Source organism: Fundulus heteroclitus, chromosome 24, assembly GCF_011125445.2.
Source record: "Fundulus heteroclitus isolate FHET01 chromosome 24, MU-UCD_Fhet_4.1, whole genome shotgun sequence".
Classification (NCBI taxonomy): Eukaryota; Metazoa; Chordata; class Actinopteri; order Cyprinodontiformes; family Fundulidae; genus Fundulus; species Fundulus heteroclitus.
This window is the reverse complement of record NC_046384.1, coordinates 1,188,184-1,207,747: the sequence shown is the minus strand read 5'-3', so window position 1 is coordinate 1,207,747 and position 19,564 is coordinate 1,188,184. Positions and strand designations below refer to the sequence as shown.

The following is a 19,564-nucleotide window of genomic DNA, read 5'->3' as shown; positions in this document are numbered from 1 at the left end:
TCCTCCACATAAAGGAGGAACAGGAGGAACCCGGGGCCCGTCAGGAAGGAGAGCAGCTCCTTGTGAAGGAGGAGACTGATAGCAGGTTTCCATTAACTGCTGCTCCTATCAACAGTAAGGATTGGTTTACTTTGTTTCTGTGCAGCTAAAGGCCAAAACTCACTGGATTCAAGCTGTGTGGTAATCAGGTAATTATTTTAGTGGAACAGTTTAAGAAAAACTATGATGTTAAAACCTATATTTACATTATATTTATATCCCCTTTGTAATCCAGGGAGGAATCACAGGCAGCTTTGCACATGTTATACATTTGCAGTGTGAAAATGGAGCAGGTCTCCTCTCTGCTCTCTCTGCTCTGACTGCATGCAGGTTTTTCAGGATGAGGCAGCTGCCTGTGCCTGTGAGGCAACACTGAGGGAAGTAGGGAGGGACTCACTGCAGCTCTAGCTGCTGTTCTGAGAGAATGACAATAGACCCACTCAGTTTTTGGTGGTCCCTAATATTAATGACATCACTGTACGTTTAACTTTTCCTTTGATTTCTACATTAAAAACTTTCTTTGTCCTTGGCCAATCGGTGAAAAAAGTCTGTTCTCGTCACATTGTTTCCCTTCTCCGCTCTGATTTGCCCTACTCTTGAGTAGAGACGGAAAAAGTCACACTGGTACTGAAAAAACTATAATCAAAATGCTCAGAAAGCTGGTGGATACGAGTATAGCTGGGCTATACTCGGATCCACCAGCTTTCTTTTTTTTGGCCGTATAATTACACTGTTGCACATTGGGAAATGAGTCCAGGAAACACGTTTTACAAGCAGGGTACTGAGTGTTAACACAGTGACATTTAACACTCATCAAGTTTAATATTTGCAGCTTAACAGTCGATCTGTGAGTTTAATAGATAAGTCCTTACTTTTGACTTTCAATTCAATTCAATTTTATTTATATAGCGCCAATTCATGAAACATGTCATCTCAAGGCACTTTACAAAGTCAAAATCAATCAGACTATACAGATTGGGTCAGATTATACAGATTGGTCAAAAATCTTTCCTATATAAGGAAACCAGTTGATTGCATCAAAGTCCCGACAAGCAGCATTCACTCCTGGGGAAGCGTAGAGCCACAGGGAGAGTCGTCTGCATTGTCCATGGCTTTGCAGCAATCCCTCATACTGAGCAAGCATGAAGCGACAGTGGAAAGAAAAACTCCCCATTAACGGGAAGGAAAACCTCCAGAACCGGGCTCAGTATGAACGGTCATCTGCCTCGACCCACTGAGGGTTAGAGAAGACAGAACAGAGACACAACAAGAGAAACAAAAAGCACAGAAGCACACATTGATCTAGTAATCTGTTCTACATTAGATGGTAGTAGCGGGTGAGCCGTCTTCTCTGGATGATGTCACAGTTAACAGAACGCCAGACCAGGTGTACCTACTATGAAGAAAAAAGAGAGAGAAAAAAAGTTAAAAGCTGAAATGACGACAGTAATGCAAAACTGGAGAACAGTAGACCTTAATAGAGTGAGAAATATAGGCCCTGATATCCTCCAGTAGCCTAGGCCTATAGCAGCATAACTATAGAGGTAGCTCAGGGTAACATGAGCCACTATAACTATAAGCTTTGTCAAAAAGGAAAGTTTTAAGATTAGTCTTAAAAGTAGACGGGGTGTCTGCCTCACGGAACAAAACTGGGAGTTGGTTCCACAGGAGAGGAGCCTGATAGCTAAAGGATCTGCCTCCCATTCTACTTTTAGAGACTCTAGGAACCACCAGCAGACCTGCAGTCTGAGAGCGAAGTGCTCTGTTAGGAATTGCGAAAGTTGGTACACAACATACGCATGTGGAATATTGCTAAAGTGTTACTTTAGCAATAGTCCAATTGCTAAAGTGTTACTTTTACATTATTACTTTTGGGTGTGTATCCACCAATTTAGATGTCAAACTTTCATAAAAGCTGTCTTAATGCAAGAAACGAAACCCTTAAACACATGAAATAACAAGTAACTTTAAATAACTAAAATGGTTTTGTTAACTTTTCACATGAAGCTGGATTAACAGATAGTAAGATACCTTTGATTAAATTGGTATACTAATGTTTAAACCAGGGGTTTCAAACGTACGGCCCGAATTCGGCCCGCGGGCCGGTCGAGGGACGCTCGATGCTGCTTGCGGCTTTAATTTCAGATTATCCCTGATAAACCACCATCTGACTGGTTTAAATCTCTCGACTCCTTCATCTCCAATTTTTTTATCAGCTTAAAGACACTACAGAAACCTAACGATAGAGGGGGACTAGATCTGCTTAACTTCCATCACTACTGCTTAGCAAATGGGCTACAATACATACAATGGATAAAACATAATCCCTTAGATGATCCCTGGATAGACACAGAACAGAAAATATTCAATAATTTCATGACTTCAAATGTTTCGTTTATTAGCTCAAAAATAAAACAGCATACATGTTTTAAAAATATTAACATCAGCTCTGCTCTGACAGCATGGTGGGAGTTTCTTAAAATGTCGGAGTCATCACTTATCCCATGCAGTTGTACTCCCATCTGGTATAATCCTTTCAAAAAATGACAAGAAACCCAAATTTACAACTAATACAATACAAAATCCTTCATAGTACACTATACAGGTCAAAGATTATTGAAGATGGGTTTTGCACAATCTAATATCTGTCCACAGTGCACAGGCAATAATCCTGACAATTATATTCATGCGTTATGGTTATGTACACCTGTCAGAGGTTTAGGGTCCAGATATGTAAGGACTTGTCAAAGTGCCTCAGTTGTAACATTTTGTCTTCCCCCTCACTTTGCTTCCTGGGTAACTTTGATGATAGCACTTTGGAGAAAAAAATCAGTTTACATGGTTTTCACTGCCTTATGTATCATATAACCGGATATCTGGTCCTACCTGGCCTCTGGTGTGCTGGGGGGCTTTGGGGCCTGTTGAGGTGGTAGGGCAGTATGGACATTAACCTCTCATGACACATGCTCCCCCCTTTAGGGGTCCTGTTGTGGAGGGAGGGGAGGAAGGGGGAGTGGGGGTGAACCCAGCCTGGGTGTCTATTGTCATGTGTGTGAGAGATGTTAGTGTTGGGGTGGGATTACATTTTCAGGTGAGGGGGTGTGGATGTTTGGAGGGTTCCGTGTCCAGCTCCCTATCTCGGTCCTGGTCCATGTCGTCTCCCAGTGTTGGTTCTATCGAGGGAACAGGGGTCTGTATAATAAATATAATGCCAAAATTAAAAAAAAGTTTCGCTAACCTGTCTGATTTTGAACGCGTTGGACTGGGAAAATAGCTTTGGGTGGGTTAACATTTTCACATCACCTGGTGAGTTTTTAGAAGGAATTAATCAGAAAATTAGATCAAAATACTGTAGTTGTGACAGAATAGTCAAAACTTCTACTATTAAGTAAAATTACATTTCCTTACACTCATTTTATCACTGTATTTTTCAAATTATAAAGGACACTTAAATTCCTTAAACTTTCTGAAAAGTTGATGGTGCACCTTATAATCTGATGCTCTTTTACGTGTGGACATGGACACATGAGGCACAAAGCCTAACATTTTGTTTTAAAAGCAGGGCTGAAAAGGTCAATATTGTGTCATCAGCACTTTAAGGTAAAAAAATTTAGCTGTACAAAGAACTGAATTCTTTTACGGGTCATGCCATTTTATTCTGTGTTTTACTGTTCTACATGTTCTGTCAAAGAATTTAATCCAACAATGTCCTCTCAATTTAAATGTGCCTCAGTACAGGTTAAATTCAAAATATTTTCTAATGTATTTCAATGTTTCCTGCAGATGTTGAGAAGAAGCTAATTGTTAAAGAAGAAGCTTCTTTAAACCACAGACCTTCTGATGACCTGGATGACCCAAAGCCCCCCCACATAAAGGAGGAACAGGAGGGAGTCTACATCAGTCTGCCAGGAGAGCAGCTCAATGGGAAAGAGGTGATTAATACCATCAGGTTTCCAGCGGCTGCTCCTCCCATAAAGACTCTAGATGATGAACAGTCTCTGCTTCTCTCACAGCTTTATTCAGACCAAAATGAAGGGGGAAAGCTTCCAGAAGAGAATGAAGGAAAAGAATCCAACAGGATACAAGATCATGGAGATGCTTCAATTTTTTTAAAGACTGAAGACAGTGAGGACGATGAAGAGGACAGTGATGTAGAGCACCCTCTCCCTGAGCTGAAACTGTTGCCAGACTCTGGGTATGAGAAATCTTCTACAGAGAAGAAAAAAATTAGGAATGGCCACACAGGAGTTGAGCTTAGCTGCAAAGACTGTGGCAAAACATTTATGGGAAAATCAGCTTTAAACACACACATGATAATCCATACAGGACAGAAGCCTTTCTGTTGTGATATATGTGGACAAAGATTTACCTGCAAATCAAATTTAAACACACACATAAGAATCCATACAGGACAGAAGCCTTTCTGTTGTGATCTATGTGGAAAAAGATTTAGCCAGAAAAAAAATTTAAGCACTCACATGAGAATCCATACAGGACAGAAGCCTTTCTGTTGTGATCTATGTGAACAAAGATTTAGCAACAAATCTGATTTAAACAAACACATGAGAATCCATACAGGAGAGAAGCCTTTCTGTTGTGATATGTGTGACCAAAGATTTAGCCGAAAATCACACTTAAACACACACGTGAGAATCCACACAGGAGAGAAGCCTTTCTGTTGTGTTCTGTGTGGGCAAAGATTTTGCGAGAAAGGACATTTAAACAGACACATGAGAATCCATACAGGACAGAAACCTTTCTGTTGTGATCTGTGTGGAAAAAGATTTAGCGAGAAAGGAGCTTTAAATACACACATGAGAATCCATACAGGAGATAAGCCTTTCTGTTGTGATCTCTGTGAGGAAAGATTTAGCCAAAAATCATATCTAAACAGACACAAGAGGATCCATACAGGACAGAAGCCTTTCTCTTGTGACCTATGTGGACAAAGATTTAGTCTAAAAGGAACTTTAAACAGACACATGAGAATCCATACAGGACAGAAGCCTTTCTGTTGTGATCTATGTGGAAAAAGATTTAGTCAAAAAGGAACTTTAAACAAACACATGAGATTCCATACAGGACAGAAGCCTTTCTGTTGTGACCTATGTGGACACAGATTTAGTGAAAAAGGAAATTTAAACACACACATGAGCATCCATACAGGACACAAGCCTTTCTGCTGTGATGTATGTGGACAAAGATTTAGAGTTAAAGGAAATTTAAACACACACATGAGCATCCATACAGGACACAAGCCTTTCTGCTGTGATGTATGTGGACAAAGGTTTAGATGTAAAGGAAGTTTAAACACACACATGAGAATACATACAGGACAGAAGACTTTCTGTTGTGATCTATGTGAGGAAACATTTAGCCGAAAATCACATTTAAAAACACACATGAGAATCCACACAGGACAGAAGCCTTTCTCTTGTGACCTATGTTGACAAAAAATTATTCTAAAAGGAAATTTAAACACACACATGAGAATCCATACAGGACAGAAGCCTTTCTGTTGTGATCTATGTGTAGAAAAGATTTAGCCAATAATCAAATTTAAACACACACAAGAATCCAAATAGGACAGATGCCTTTCTGTTGTGATCTGTGTGGACAAAAATTTTGCAGCAAATCTTACTTACACAAACACATGTAAATCCATGCAATAAAAGACAAGGCAATTTCATTTTTATAGCACATTTCAGTACAAGGACAATGCAAATGAGTCACATGATTAAAACTTAGGAAAATAAAATTGTACACAAATAGTTGGAATAAAATGTGGGAAAAGTGAAACTAAGAGTGTTATGCTATAATAACATCATGATGAATAATTGACCTCAGATTGAATTCTGAACAGTGGAAGAGTTTGACAAAGGAACCCAACTTCTGCTGTAAAGGATACACAGGCACAGAGGGTGGCCTCTCTCTCACTCTCTCTCAGCGGGAGGTCAGCTGTGGCCACTCCCTACAGATAAAAGTCACAGCACATCTCTTCAGACTCTCTCTTCTGCTCTTCTCTTCTGCGACCCGCTCAGGCTATGGGCCCTACACGGGCCTGACCGATACACAAGCCATGCTTGACCCAGGGTCCGCTGAACTCATCTGTTGCTTCAATGGAATGACCAAGGGGGAAGCAGAGGACCTGACTGAATCTGGATAAACAACACACGAAATACATAGCTAAGTCTGCTGTTTAACATCATCACCGGTAGCATGAGCAAAGATCCTGCATGCGAAACAGCTCTGTTGTAATTCTCCTCAGCCTTTACCGGCAGGCGAACCTGATGGAGCTGAAAGCTATGAGCTGAGGAAAACCCCTGTTCAAATTGGACTGCAACCGGGTCAGAGGCTGCCTGGAGGACCTACAGGCCTCCATTCCCTCCACATGCTGTGGTTAGCCCACATGCTGCTGCAGTGCTAACGCTAGCCCGCCAACAACAATCCCAACAACTTCCCTCCTTTAACGCTCCTTCAGTGAATGGCCAAACTGGACAGAACTGACACGAGACAAAAGACAGGTTTGGACAGTGATCCGAGGGATTAAGGCACAAAAGGAGGACGGCGGAGTCTTGTAAATTTCGTACATAGGTTTTTCATTGAAACAAAAACCTGAGTGAAAAAGAAAACAAAATAGAGTAAAGCAAAATAGAGCTAGGTTTTCATTGAAACAAAAACCTGAGTGAAAAGGACAAAATAGAATAAAATAAGTTCCTACCAGGGGAGCAGGCCCCCGAAACTGTCCGTGGTAAAAGTAGGATATTTTACGTCTATAAAAGAAAGAAGACCTGAGGAATTCTAGACCCTGTTCAGGCAAGAAAAAATAGAGCTAAATAATTGCTACCAGGGGAGCAGGCCCCCGAAACTGTCTGTGGTAAAAGTAGGATATTTTTCGTCTATACAAAAAGTGGAACTAGTTCAGGTAAACAGGTCTTAAAAGCGTGACTGAGAGTGTGATTGGGAACAATATAACCACTAGGTTCTATTGCTCCATACTAAAACAGCAGGAAAAGTACAATACGACTCTTGTGGATGCAAAGGCAAGAATTTCTCACCTGAAAAGGTTGAAGCAGAAATTACCACAATATATTTTAGTATTGCCCTACTGAAAAACAAACCCCAGTGTTTAGAACACCCTAGGTCAGTGGTCCCCAATCCCGGTCCTCGAGGGCTGGTGTCCCTGCAAGTTTTACATGTGTCCCTGATCCAACAACAGGACCACTGGCCTAGGTGTTACCACACTGGACCAAATTGATTCAAAATGGGAAAAAAAAACTTGAGCAAAATAAGAGAAGGATTAACCGGCAGTGACTGGAAATTTGTACAAAGTAGAGATCCTGGCAAAAATAAATATTTAAATAGGTGTATTGAGAGATTTGTAACTATACTGTCTCTTCCTACTCTCCTCGCGAGCCAAACCAAACTAACTGTCTTTGTGTCTTTCTTTCCCTGTGTTGTCTGATGTTTTAGGTACTTAGACCTGACAGATCACTTTATGCTGTAACCTCTTAGCCACCGATTTGCTACAGCGACCCCAGACGCCCGGAGGGAGAATCGCATTAACAAACTCAGTCGTAAGGGTTTAAATGATTTTACTGGGCAAATCAGTAACCAGAATGTTATTTTCTCAAAATAATGTTCTGGTTAACTTGTGCTTTGCATTGTGAATGGATTGATATACATGCCAAATGTTTTTAACTCCACTCCATGTTTTTCTTTTATCAGTTCTGCAGTGAACAAAGATTCACCAAATTATTCTGATTATGACCAACCACTTTTGTCTTGTCTTTTGTTTGTTTTTGCGTGTAAATGGTTCCTTAGCTTAGCTTCTTTTAATCTTCATTTTTCTTAGTAGTTTAGTTAAGTTTCACTAGCCTAGTAGAGAGGATTTGTTAATTGAAATATTGTGTTAATTCAGATAAACAGCATTGCATAGTGATGTTCTCTGGATGTTCATTTTATTTCTGTTATTAAATTCCTCGAACTTGAAAAGAAGTTTCACTCCTTTATTCTATGTGTGTGCAGGTTTTGCTGTTAAAAGATCGCTAGTGCTCGAATTCATCCCTTTCAATCACTGTCTTGAAATCAGCTTAAGAGCTGATCATCACCAGACAATACTTAACAGACATAGAGTTATTTAATAAACATTAAATAACATTAAACAGTGTATAATTGTACAAGAGGAAATATTAATGATTTTATAAAGATTTGGTCTACAATTTTAAATTAATTATGTTTTAGGTAAAAGTTTAACCAGAACAATCAAATCTCTAATTTTAGTTTATCTTTAACAACATACATAATTTCTGATATGTTTAATAATAAAAAAGGCCGTTATAAAATAGTATCAGCATGAGAAATCTAAAGGGGTCCTTGGAAAACCAAACCCGTTGCTAAAGGGTACCTGGCCACGAAAACTTTTGAGAACTCGTGCATTAGTGCACCCAGATTTTGGGCCTGATCTGTGGTTACTAGCAAAAGCAAAAAAGCTGTGTGCAAAATTTTTTTATTTCGGTTTTGTTTTTATTCAATTGAAGGAAATGTTGGCACATCCATGCATTGATTTCAATATGACCTGGTGATGTATAGCTGATTTCTTCTGTATAGTTATGCTAAGTGATGTTTTTATGATCTGAAGTAAAGGAATCATGTAGCTATTGAGCACAGAAGCCTAACTGGAAAACATCAAATTGGCTGGACATTGTTGAGAAGGTGTTTAATTGTTGAAACAGCTTTTTCAATAATCTTACTGATAAAGGGGAGCTTTATTTGGCTGAATTGGGACATTTAACAGTTGCAGTGGCAGTACTTTAATCATTTAAGTGCTTTTAGGGTTGACTGTTTCTCCCAGCGTCTTTCCCTCACAAGGCAGCATGGATAAAAATAGCCAGCACAGCAGCTGGTTTTAGCTTGCAAGGTTAACGACCCTTGTTGTTTTAAATTTTGCTGGAAAAATGACTCAACATCTTCTGGAGAGAAGTATTGAGCACAAATGTGGGTCATTTTGTTCTTACAATGGCCCTCTTCTTTTTTCATGTGGGAAGCAACGCCGTATCACCAATTTTTTTCAGTTTTTTGTTTTGAAGTTGCAGTCAACAGCGGAACCATGCAGTGTTGTCTAAATTGACCCCAGTCAAACGCAAAATGATAAAAACAACTTGGGTAATGTTAACCTTCCTGTGTTAACGCTGTAGGTTACAGTCCAGTAGGACCTAACTGCGTCATCAACCCACCATGCATTGTGCATGTTGTGTCGTCAAACCATGAGGAAAAATCAGACTGAGTTGTAAGCAAAGAACTTTGATTCTTTTACAGGCCCTGAGGAACTGCCCCCCTCAGCAGGGTGCCGTTGCTTTAAAGCCAAGTTTCCACAGACGTTCTCATTTTCCCGTTGCTCTGTGGGAGCGACATGGGGAGAAACTTTCCTCCGTCTCTGCAGAGAGGAGGTTCCGACTGGGGTTCGGAGGACTGCTGGTGGGTTGGAAGCTAAGTCCGCAGTCTTTCCACTGCATAACCAGACGCCAAAGTAAAAGAATCCATATATGCAGAAACGAGCGTTGCAATTTTTCTCAGCTGTTGCAGGAAAGTTGACTTGATACAGCGGAGCGGTCTACCTTCCTGCAGCCAGGCCAAGCTGAGAGCTCAAAGACCCATGAGAGCAGCTATGCCTAGGAAGTGAAGTTGAGGCCTGCTTTCCCAGTGCTGCAACCCCCTTTCATAGATTGGAACCGGGGCCGCCTTTTAATGGCTGCGTGCTGCTGATCAGACAGTCAGCCTTCATCCTCCCTGCTTCCACAATTTCCAACTAATTTGAGTTTGTTTTTATGGTTATAACGAACATTAGTTACACAAGGGTTTAATACATTATTGGGATATTGATGTTTGTTTTCCGGGCTGCTTAATATAACCAAAATACGACTTGAAGCCTTTTAAAAATGGAGCCGAAAGTCTGCTACCCTAATCGTATTAGCTTCCGAGTAACATTCGTTCTTCCCAGATACACAAATATGGTTCGTTTCAAACATAAGTTTGTTTATAGTGGAAAAGAAAGTCTAAAAACACATGAGAATTCATACAGGACAGAACCCTTTCTGTTGTGTTCTGTGTGGACAAAAGTTTAGCCTCAAACATCATTTAAACACACAGGGAAATCCATAGGACAGAAACCTTTCTGTTATTAACTGTGTGGACAAAGCTTTAGTCGAAAAGAAAATTTAAACACACACATAACAATCCATACAGGACAGAAGCCTTTCTGTTGTGATCTATGTAGACAAATATTTAGCCAAAAATCTAATTTAAAGTCACACATGAGAAACCATAAAACGCAAGACAAGGAAAGTTTTTGAATTTCACATTTCAATATCTATTTAATATCTCTCTTATGTATTATTGTGTTTGTGTTTATTATTATTGTGATTTATTTACTGGAACATATACCATGCTTCATCTTACCTCATACTAGGCTTTTCAACTATCTCTCTTATCATTGCAGAAGGCTTGCAGAGATATGACTCTTTTTCCAAGACCTGAACTGAACTGTGTGAATGGCGTTGTTTTATCTTGAATGTCACATCATAAATGGTTTCTAATTAGGGACCTCCCTGAACACAATAAAGAGAGAGGAAGCGCAGGGTTTGTTTTCAGAGCAGTAAGGAGTTGTAACTGAGCACATCTCTGCTGTTCTCCTCTCAAATAAAACCAAACTAACGCTTGTTGTCTTTCTTCCCTTGTGTTGTTTAATGAATGTTTTATGTATTTGAACCTGACATGTTTCCAACCACTTACCTCTGTGAATCAATATTTTCAACTCTGACTGTAATGAAGAACAAATGCAGAGCTTGTTTACAAGTGGAAGATGATCTTAGAGTTTGTATGTCATCCATGCCTCCAAGAATAAACTGTGTGGGGAGAGACAGGCTCATCCTTCTCACTAATTGTCAAGAGGTTATTGATGTCATTGATGAATGGCTTCAATGTGTGTAACAAAGCCTAAAGCAAATGTTCATAAGAATGTTGCTTTTTTTTTTTTTTTGCCAATAGTTTGAATAAGATGTTTGTTGTGCTTCTTCAGCCGAGGATAAGAACACCGAGGTCCCCGCTAGAGGGTGACACGGGAGTGGATTTTCACCCCTGTCCCATCCCACTCCCACAGAAAAAAAAAAAAGTGTCCCGTCCCCATCCCGGGCCAGAGTAGAAAAAAAATTCCTGACCCGTCCCACTCCTGGTAATATTACTCCCACTCCCATCCCGCTCCCACTCAGAATGACTCCTGCTCCTGCCCCACTCCCATTCTTGTTGTCATCATTAGGTTTTCTGGCAATACATTAAACCTGAATATCTATGAAGGGTCAGTTAAGCTCCTGTTTTAGCTGTAGTAAAGAATTGAGAAACGGCCTAGGTTTCTTGGGGGGAAAAATACAAAATGGCGGCGGGGAACCTTCATTTTTGATTTTCTATTTTATTTAATTTTTTGGCATCGATCCTAGTTTATTGTACCTGCTATTGATTTACTCCCGCTCCCATCTGCTCCCGTTCCATAAAACAACCACAGAAGTTCTATACTTCATGCAGGAAAAACCAACAATAAAGGCAGAGGTGTGTTGGTTCTGACTGTTCTGAGTGCACAGAATGGACCTGCAGCAGGTTCTGAGATGGTAGAGAACTCCTGCTGTTGCTGTGGAGAGGAAATCATGATCATCCCAAAATGTTCTGTGCTGCAGCTCCATCCTCCACATGCAGGCGCTGTAAATTCATGAGTTTAGATGGACGCTGATCAGATTATGGATCATAAACCAGCCTTCTCAATTTCATTCTGATGGTCATAATCTGTTGATTAAGGTTTAATTCTGAGTTAGGAAGGCCTTAAACTAACTTTTCAAGAATCAAGTCTTTATTGTTTTTATGTAACCAAAATGAAATATTGGTGAGACACTCAGAATGATAAGAAGCAGACCTAAATTAAAAGCACTTAAAGAAAAACGAGACATGAGCATCCCTAAAGGACATTCTTAAAAATGTTAAAACTCTCAGATAAAATAAAAACTATTAGCTATCTAAAACCCTTTTTCACTCTTCAAAGAAAAATGTGAAAAACTTAGAGAATAAATGTTCAAAAATATGCAGAATAGGCAGAAGGACAAATGTAGCATGTAGTATTTACATAAATGCAGCTTGTGCTGAAACAGTCTATAAATGGGCTGCTGGTTTATTTAATATTCAGAAGTGGTGCTTTTGCTCTGGTTTCATTGTTATGCCCAATTATTTCTCCAAGGTGCACAATGGTGAGATTCAGCCAAACCACATTTAACACCGATTATCTCCTCTGTGAAGAAAAGTCAAACTAAGGGGTTTTTGTCGTCTCCACAGATGAGTTCAGACTTTCAGGATGAAAGCTGAAGACGTCTCCCTCTGCTGCTGTTCCTGCATCCCTCTTTAAGGCTCCAAGCCCACTTCCTGCTGGTGGTTCTGCCCGTACGCTCTGTGTTCCCTCATCATGTTCAGGTTCCTCTAGTTGGGTCAACTAACCTCCTTCACTCTGCTGAAGACTAACAAAACTCCGTTTTTACCTGTTTTATTTTCTATGATGAAATGTGACTCTGCATGCCGTGCTGGCCTTTGAATGTTTCATTCTGAGGTTCTGGACTAGTCCAAAAAGAAAACCTATTTCTATTTATGTAAGCAAGAAGTAATATACTGAGGAAAAATAAAGGCTTTTTCTATAAGAACCGGGCTCCTGGTGGTTTGAAGAGCTTCAATGGGTTCATGAAGCAGAGCCGTGTGAGGAGACTCTGCAGGTGATGATCTGTGGAGCAGAACCAAGAGCCTTCAGACCAACAAACCACCTCCTGATCAACCCTCTTCTTCAGCTGGAGCTTCAGCTTCCTGCTCCTTCATGGAATTGTTTTTATTTTTTTTTACCAAAATCTTTCACTTTTACAAGACAAATGACACCTGAAAACCCTTTCTGGTGTGATGAGCGGTGGCTCAGAGGAGTAAGAAGTGAGCTACAGAGTCACAGGTTGCAGGTTCACCTCCTGGACTAGACCACTTTTACCTCCAATTTCCCTCTATTGGAAGCAAAAAGTAGCAAGATGCCCTCTGGCATTGAACCTGCAACCTTTAGGTAACAGCAAGCCAACCAGCATGTCTTCTTACTCCCTGAGCTACTCGCTTATCTACCAAAATATCCACGTTTCTCGTATTTGACTTAAATTTCGGGGTGTTTCTGCAAAAAGGGGCGTCAACATCCCAAACCTTCGTCTCCTCCTGGAAAACAGCCCAGCAGGTCCAACCAGAACTCTGAGCAGCTGGGTTCTGCTCCACAGCTTCTGCTCTGGCTTCACTTCTGAAGCAAGTTTCTCCTCAGAACATGAAAAACTGTTTTTGTTTTTCATTTCTCCCAGTCTGTCCTCACATGCTGGAAATGATCCATGTTTTAAAATGATCAGTTTAACTCTGAAAATTTTTCCATCCAGTACATTGAGTTTGAAGCCTGAGAAGGTCCAACACCACCTGGAGCTCTGATTCTGGTCCAGTTCATGAAATACAGATAAAATAGGTGGATATTTGCTAAATATTGAAGAACTATTCACCTGGTGAGGAAACAGACGTGTTGAAGAGGAATAAAAGTCCAATTTAAATCAAGATACAATAGTTATGCATTTAAAAAAAGTAAACTTTGAATTATCACTAAAACAAGGGTTCTGAAACTTTTCAGATAACAACACATAGATAGATAGATAGATAGATAGATAGATAGATAGATAGATAGATAATTGTTGTGCATCTTGTAAAGTTTTACTTTGCTTTCACAAATAGGGAAATATTTAATATTATATTTAAATATATTTAATCATCTCACAACAAATATAAAATAAAGTCCTGGAAGCCAGAAAACTTTTAAAAGTGTTTATCTCAACTTAAAATTATAATAATAGTAGTAGTAGTAATAATAATAATATTATATATTCTACCTATCTGGAACAAACGTCCAGAAGACTCAGTTCTTTTAAGTGATGATTATAAAGACATTTGCTTAAGATTGATTTTAAGTGTCCTAGGTAAACTTTTAACTGAAACAGTTTAAATTTGTACTCCTATTGACTATAAAATCATTAATATTTACTCTTAGTTTCTATTTCCCTGTTTTATTTTGTTTTACTTTTACTCACTTTTATTCCAACTGATTGTTTTTATTTTTCTACATTTTATTCATGTAAAGCACTTGCGTTGGCCTTGTACTGAAATGTGCAATTCAAAAACTTTCCTTGTCTTGTGTTTTATGGTTTCTCATGTGTGTCATGTGTGAAAGGCTTCTGTCCTGTATGGATCATCATGTGTCTGTTTAAACTTGATTTACGGCTAAATTTTTGTCCACATAGATCACAACAGAAAGGCTTCTGTCCTGTATGGATTCTCATGTGTGTGTTTAAATAATGTTTGAGGCTAAAGCTTTGTCCACATAGATCACATCAGAAAGGCTTATCTCCTGTGTGGATTCTCATGTGTTTTGTTAAATCTCCTTTTTCACTAAATCTTTTTCCACACAGATCACAACAGAAAGGCTTCTGTCCTGTATGGATCATCATGTGTCTGTTTAAACTTGATTTATGGCAAAATTTTTGTCCACATAGATCACAACAGAAAGGCTTCTGTCCTGTATGGATCATCATGTGTCTGTTTAAACTTGATTTATGGCTAAAGCTTTGTCCACATAGATCACAGCAGAAAGGCTTATCTCCTGTGTGGATTCTCTTGTGTTTTGTTAAATTTCCTTTTACACAAAATCTTTTTCCACATAGATCACAACAGAAAGGCTTATCTCCTGTGTGGATTCTCATGTGTTTTGTTAAATTTCCTTTTTCACTAAACCTTTTTCCACATAGATCACAACAGAAAGGCTTCTCTCCTGTATGGATTCTCGTGTGACTGTTTAAAGTTCCTTCCTCCCTAAATCTTTGTCCACATATATCACAACAGAAAGGCTTCTGTCCTGTATGGATTCTCATGTGACTGTTTAAAGTTCCTTTCTCGCGAAATCTTTGTCCACATAGATCACAACAGAAAGGTTTCTGTCCTGTATGGATTGTCATGTGTGTGTTTAAATGATTTTTGAGGCTAAAGCATTTTCCACATTGATCACAACAGAAAGGCTTCTCTCCTGTGTGGATTCTCATGTGTCTGTTTAAACCTATTTTGTGGCTAAATCTTTGTCCACATAGATCACAACAGAAAGGCTTCTGTCCTGTGTGGATTCTCATGTGTGTCTTTAAACTAGATTTGTGGCTAAATCTTTGTCCACATAGATCACAACAGAAAGGCTTCTGTCCTGTATGGATTCTCATGTGTCTGTTTAAATTTTGTTTGAGGCTAAAGCTTTTTCCACATAGATCACAACAGAAAGGCTTTTGTCCTGTATGGATTCTCGTGTGACTGTTTAAAGCGTATGTTCCAATAAATGTTTTACCACAGTCTTTGCAGCTAAGCTTCACTCCTCTGCGGCCTTTCCTTGATGACTCTACATTTTTCTTCTCTGTAGAACATTTCTTATATCCAGACTCTAACAAATGTTTCAGTTCAGAGAGATGGTGTTCTACATTACTGTCCTCTTCATCCTCCTCAGTGTCTTCAGTCTCTGAAGAAATGGAAGCATCTCCATGATCTTGTATCCTGATGGACTCTTTCCCATCATTCTCTTCTGGAAGCTCTCTGCCTTTAATTTGGTCTGGATAAAGCTGTGAGAGCAGCAGAGACTGTTCATCATCCAGACTCTTTATGGTAGGAGCAGTAACTGGAAACCTGATAGCATTAATCACCTCCTTCCCATTGAGCTGCTCTCCTGGCAGACTGATGTAGACTCCCTTCTGTTCCTCCTTTATGTGGGGGGGCTTTGGGTCATGCAGGTCGGCATGAGGTCTGTGGTCTAAAGAAGCTTCTTCTTTAACAATCAGCTTCTGCTTAACATCTGCAGGAAACATGGAAACACATTATGCACATTAGAAAATGTTTTGAACTTAGCCTGAACTGAGGCACACTTTAATTAAGATATATTTAGGAAAATTTGCGTGATTAAATTCTTTGAAAGAACATGCATAACAGTAAAACACAGAATAAAATGATATGACTGTTATAACCCCTCCAAAAACTCAGTTCTTTGTAGCGCTACCTTTTTTACCTTAAAGTGCTGATGACACAACATTGACCTTTTCAGCCCTGCTTTAAAACAAAATGTTAGGCTTTGTCCCTAGCAATAACAGAGAGAGCCAGATCCGGCGGCTGACTCTCTGTAGTACTATCTTTGGTTTGGCAATCATACATTCAACCAATCAAATCAACGACGGAAGGCAACTTCCTAGCCAATTACGGCTGGAGAGGGGCGGGTAGTTGGGTCAGCCTTCAGAGACGCCGCAGCTCGGCTGTGTTCACCGTCGGTGTCGGTAGTGCAGGATAGATATTCAGCGTGATTACCAAACAATTACAAGAAGTGACAACAAAACAAGTGAGAGCGAGCTGGAAGCAGTGCTAGTCATTTCTGTTTGAAACGTCAGCTTTGAAGTCAACAGTTACTTTTCAGCCCAAACCCAGCATAAAAACTGACCAACTATAAGAAAAAAACAAGCCCAAATCCCTAACTCTCATGTTAAAAGCATCAGAACTATCAAAACACATAAGAACCTTTCATTAGCGCACAACTGCGCTGAAGCAAAGAAAAAACTTCACGTATATGAGCTCCGCACAAAATATACAGTCAGACAACCAAATAACACACAAAAGCACTTTAACAATCATGATAAATCAACAGAGAAAAAAAAAACAACTTTTATCAATAGCTTCCCAACATGAGTAATGAATCTACCTTAATATAAACTTAATTTCTTACAGCTAAACCAATCATTTCTCTTTCACACAGCCATGAAACATTTTTAAGTTGATCAGTAGAACTCAACCCTTCTAGGGGGATTTACACTGACCAATAGAATTTCATAGTGACACTTGATTAACCATTATTCTTTTCTTTATTATAATTAAATAATATTATTCATTGATGTCCGATTCGACTCATTTCAAAAATATATTGACTAGTACAATGAGTTCAAGGAAGTGGCATTTTATTAAATTGGTTTTAGTTTTCTTCCAGACATAGACAACTATTTTGACATATTTTGTTAGTAATTCTTTCGAAAAGCCCAACAAATGTTGTGAAAAGCTTCCCAAATGTCTACAACCTGTCAATAAGCTATTGTTGTTGCAGCTCATTGTGTTCAAAAGGAGCCTAATTGGGTGAAAACCTGCCTAATTTGGCATCACTGATTATACTATTGCTTTTTTGTTTGTTTTTTTAGATTTTGGGATTTTATTGAGAATTTCATTCTCAGCGTTGTAGGAATAGTCACAGAGCCACTTTTCAGCCTGAAGCATGTAAAATGTTTTTAGAAAAAGTGTGCCCCTCTGAAAAAATGGAACCCCCCCCCCCCCCAGTAATTTGTTTCTGCAGCTGGGTCTGGAGAGAGTGGAGGTGGAGAGGCTTACTGCCTTAACAGATAGTCTGATCATAGTGGCTCAGAGATGGATCACAGCATAAATTTCAACGATCCCGCGTTACGGAAGGAAAAAATTGTTAGGGACTGGCTGATATTCGGCAGCTCAAAAAAGGCATATTTTGGCTGCAGTGCTTGCTGTTCTCTTATGAAGAAAAGATCAACTAGTGCACTAAATTCAATAGATGGGTTGAAAATTTCCAATATAAAATAGTGAGGTTTCCAGGGCTTGAAGTATACAGTTAAGTTGACTTTGTTTTTGGTGTATGTGTGTGTGTGTGTGTGTGTGTGTGTGTGTGTGTGTGTGTGTGTGTGTGTGTGTGTGTGTGTGTGTGTGTGTGTGTGTGTGTGTGGTGGCAGGTTAAGAGGGGGTCCCGAACAGACTGTGTTGTCCCGTGCCCTAGCAAAGCTGTCCGCTGGCCTGATTTCACAAAAAGTGTTTCTGAAAACGCTTGTTGAGTCCATACTGGGTCCCCTCCTATTCAATATCTACATGCTCCCTTTAGCTCAGATCATAAAAAACAACATCAATTACCATAATTATGCAGACGACACTACTTCACCTTGTCATCAGATGATGTAGCGTGCCTACCCCAAAAGAGAATCTGGCGCTCTTCTGTTTCTCTAAGAGTAATGTTCCTTCTAGCCCACATCAGGACAATATCCACCTTCACATGCTGACGGTTTCTAAATGAATGTGATGTTTCCAGCATCCCCTGGCAAGGCAAGGCAAATTTATTTATATAGCACAATTCAGTACAAAGACAATGCAAAGTGCTTTACATGATTAAAATATAGCAAAATAAAAGCAAGTAGGAATAAAATGTAGATAGAAAATAGAATAAAAGCAAGTAGGGATAGAATGTAGAAACAAAGAAGAACTTTAAAAGCAGTAGAACAGTTTAACTAGAACAGTGAAAGGCAATTTTAAACAAATGTGTTTTTAATCTTGATTTAAAGGAACTCAGGCTTTCCGCACCTTTACAGTTTTCTGGAAGTTTGTTCCAGATAAGTGGAGCATAGGAACTAAATGCTGCTTTTCCATGTTTGGTTCTGTTTCTAGGTATGCAGAGCAGGCTGGAGTCAGAAGACCTGAGTGGTCTGGAGGGTTGATACACTGATAACAAGTCTGTGATGTATTTAGGTGCTAAGCCATTTAGGGATTTTTAGACTAACACAAGTATTTTAAAGTCTATTCTTAGATATACAGGGAGCCAGTGTAAGGACTTTAGAACTGGGGTGATGTGCTCTGGCATCTGATTTATTACAGTCCTGCGGCTCTTAGGCAAAAAACTTTCTCTGTGCCGCTGGTTTACTGAGAACCAGAACATGAAGTTTGCGGTTTTCATGTTTTTTTTTTTTTTTTTTTTTCAGAAATTTTTATTCTGCTTCATTTTATGACCGTTTCTATGATGAGTGTTTTATGAAATTTTTATTCAGGTTCGGAAGAGATCAGCAAATACACAAATAAAAACACAAACACTGTTTCTGTTACGATAATAGTGCCCATATTTATTATTTCTGTCATGGTGCAGCTTTGTCTTCTCTACCGTGGCCATTTCAGGACACTTTCCACCTCCCATACCGCTCTGATCCCAGTCTCCTTTCCACCTCAGTAATCATCCACACCTGTCAGCCACTAATCAAGCCAGCATTCAGCACACCTGTCAGCCTCACAATTTAAGCTCCCTCTTTTCAGTCCTTTATTGTCGGTTCGTCTTCTAATTCCTGTTTACCTCTGCAACTTCTGTTATTATTGATCACCTCATCCAGTCTCGTCCAGCCCGAAGTACCTTCATCTCCGCCTGCCTGCTGTGGTTCTGTTCCCTCTCCGGTCCTGCAAGTATTCTCCACTCTGCCATGCTACTGATCAAGTTCTGGTTCCAAGTCTCCACTCTGCCGTGCTGCTGGTCTTGCTACCTCCGTGCTCCGGCTCCGTCCTGCTTGCCAATCCAGCCATCTACATCCTCTGGCTCCAGCCC

General features: G+C 39.6%; 1 long non-coding RNA gene and 1 pseudogene across 2 annotated transcripts; one reads left to right on the top strand and one right to left on the bottom strand.

Moving 5' to 3' along the window:
• The first annotated feature begins 5,560 nt into the window (after positions 1-5,560).
• LOC118557879 lies at positions 5,561-9,955 on the top strand. Of its 2 annotated transcripts, XR_004928068.1 has the most exons (3): positions 5,561-7,616; positions 9,358-9,516; positions 9,616-9,955. It is a non-coding gene; the product is annotated as an uncharacterized LOC118557879 (long non-coding RNA). The 2 variants fall into 2 exon arrangements; XR_004928067.1 differs by having other exon boundaries at positions 9,358-9,955.
• Positions 9,956-14,014: 4,059 nt separating this feature from the next.
• On the bottom strand, positions 14,015-15,221 carry LOC118557872 (annotated as a pseudogene).
• Between the last annotated feature and the right edge of the window lie 4,343 nt (positions 15,222-19,564).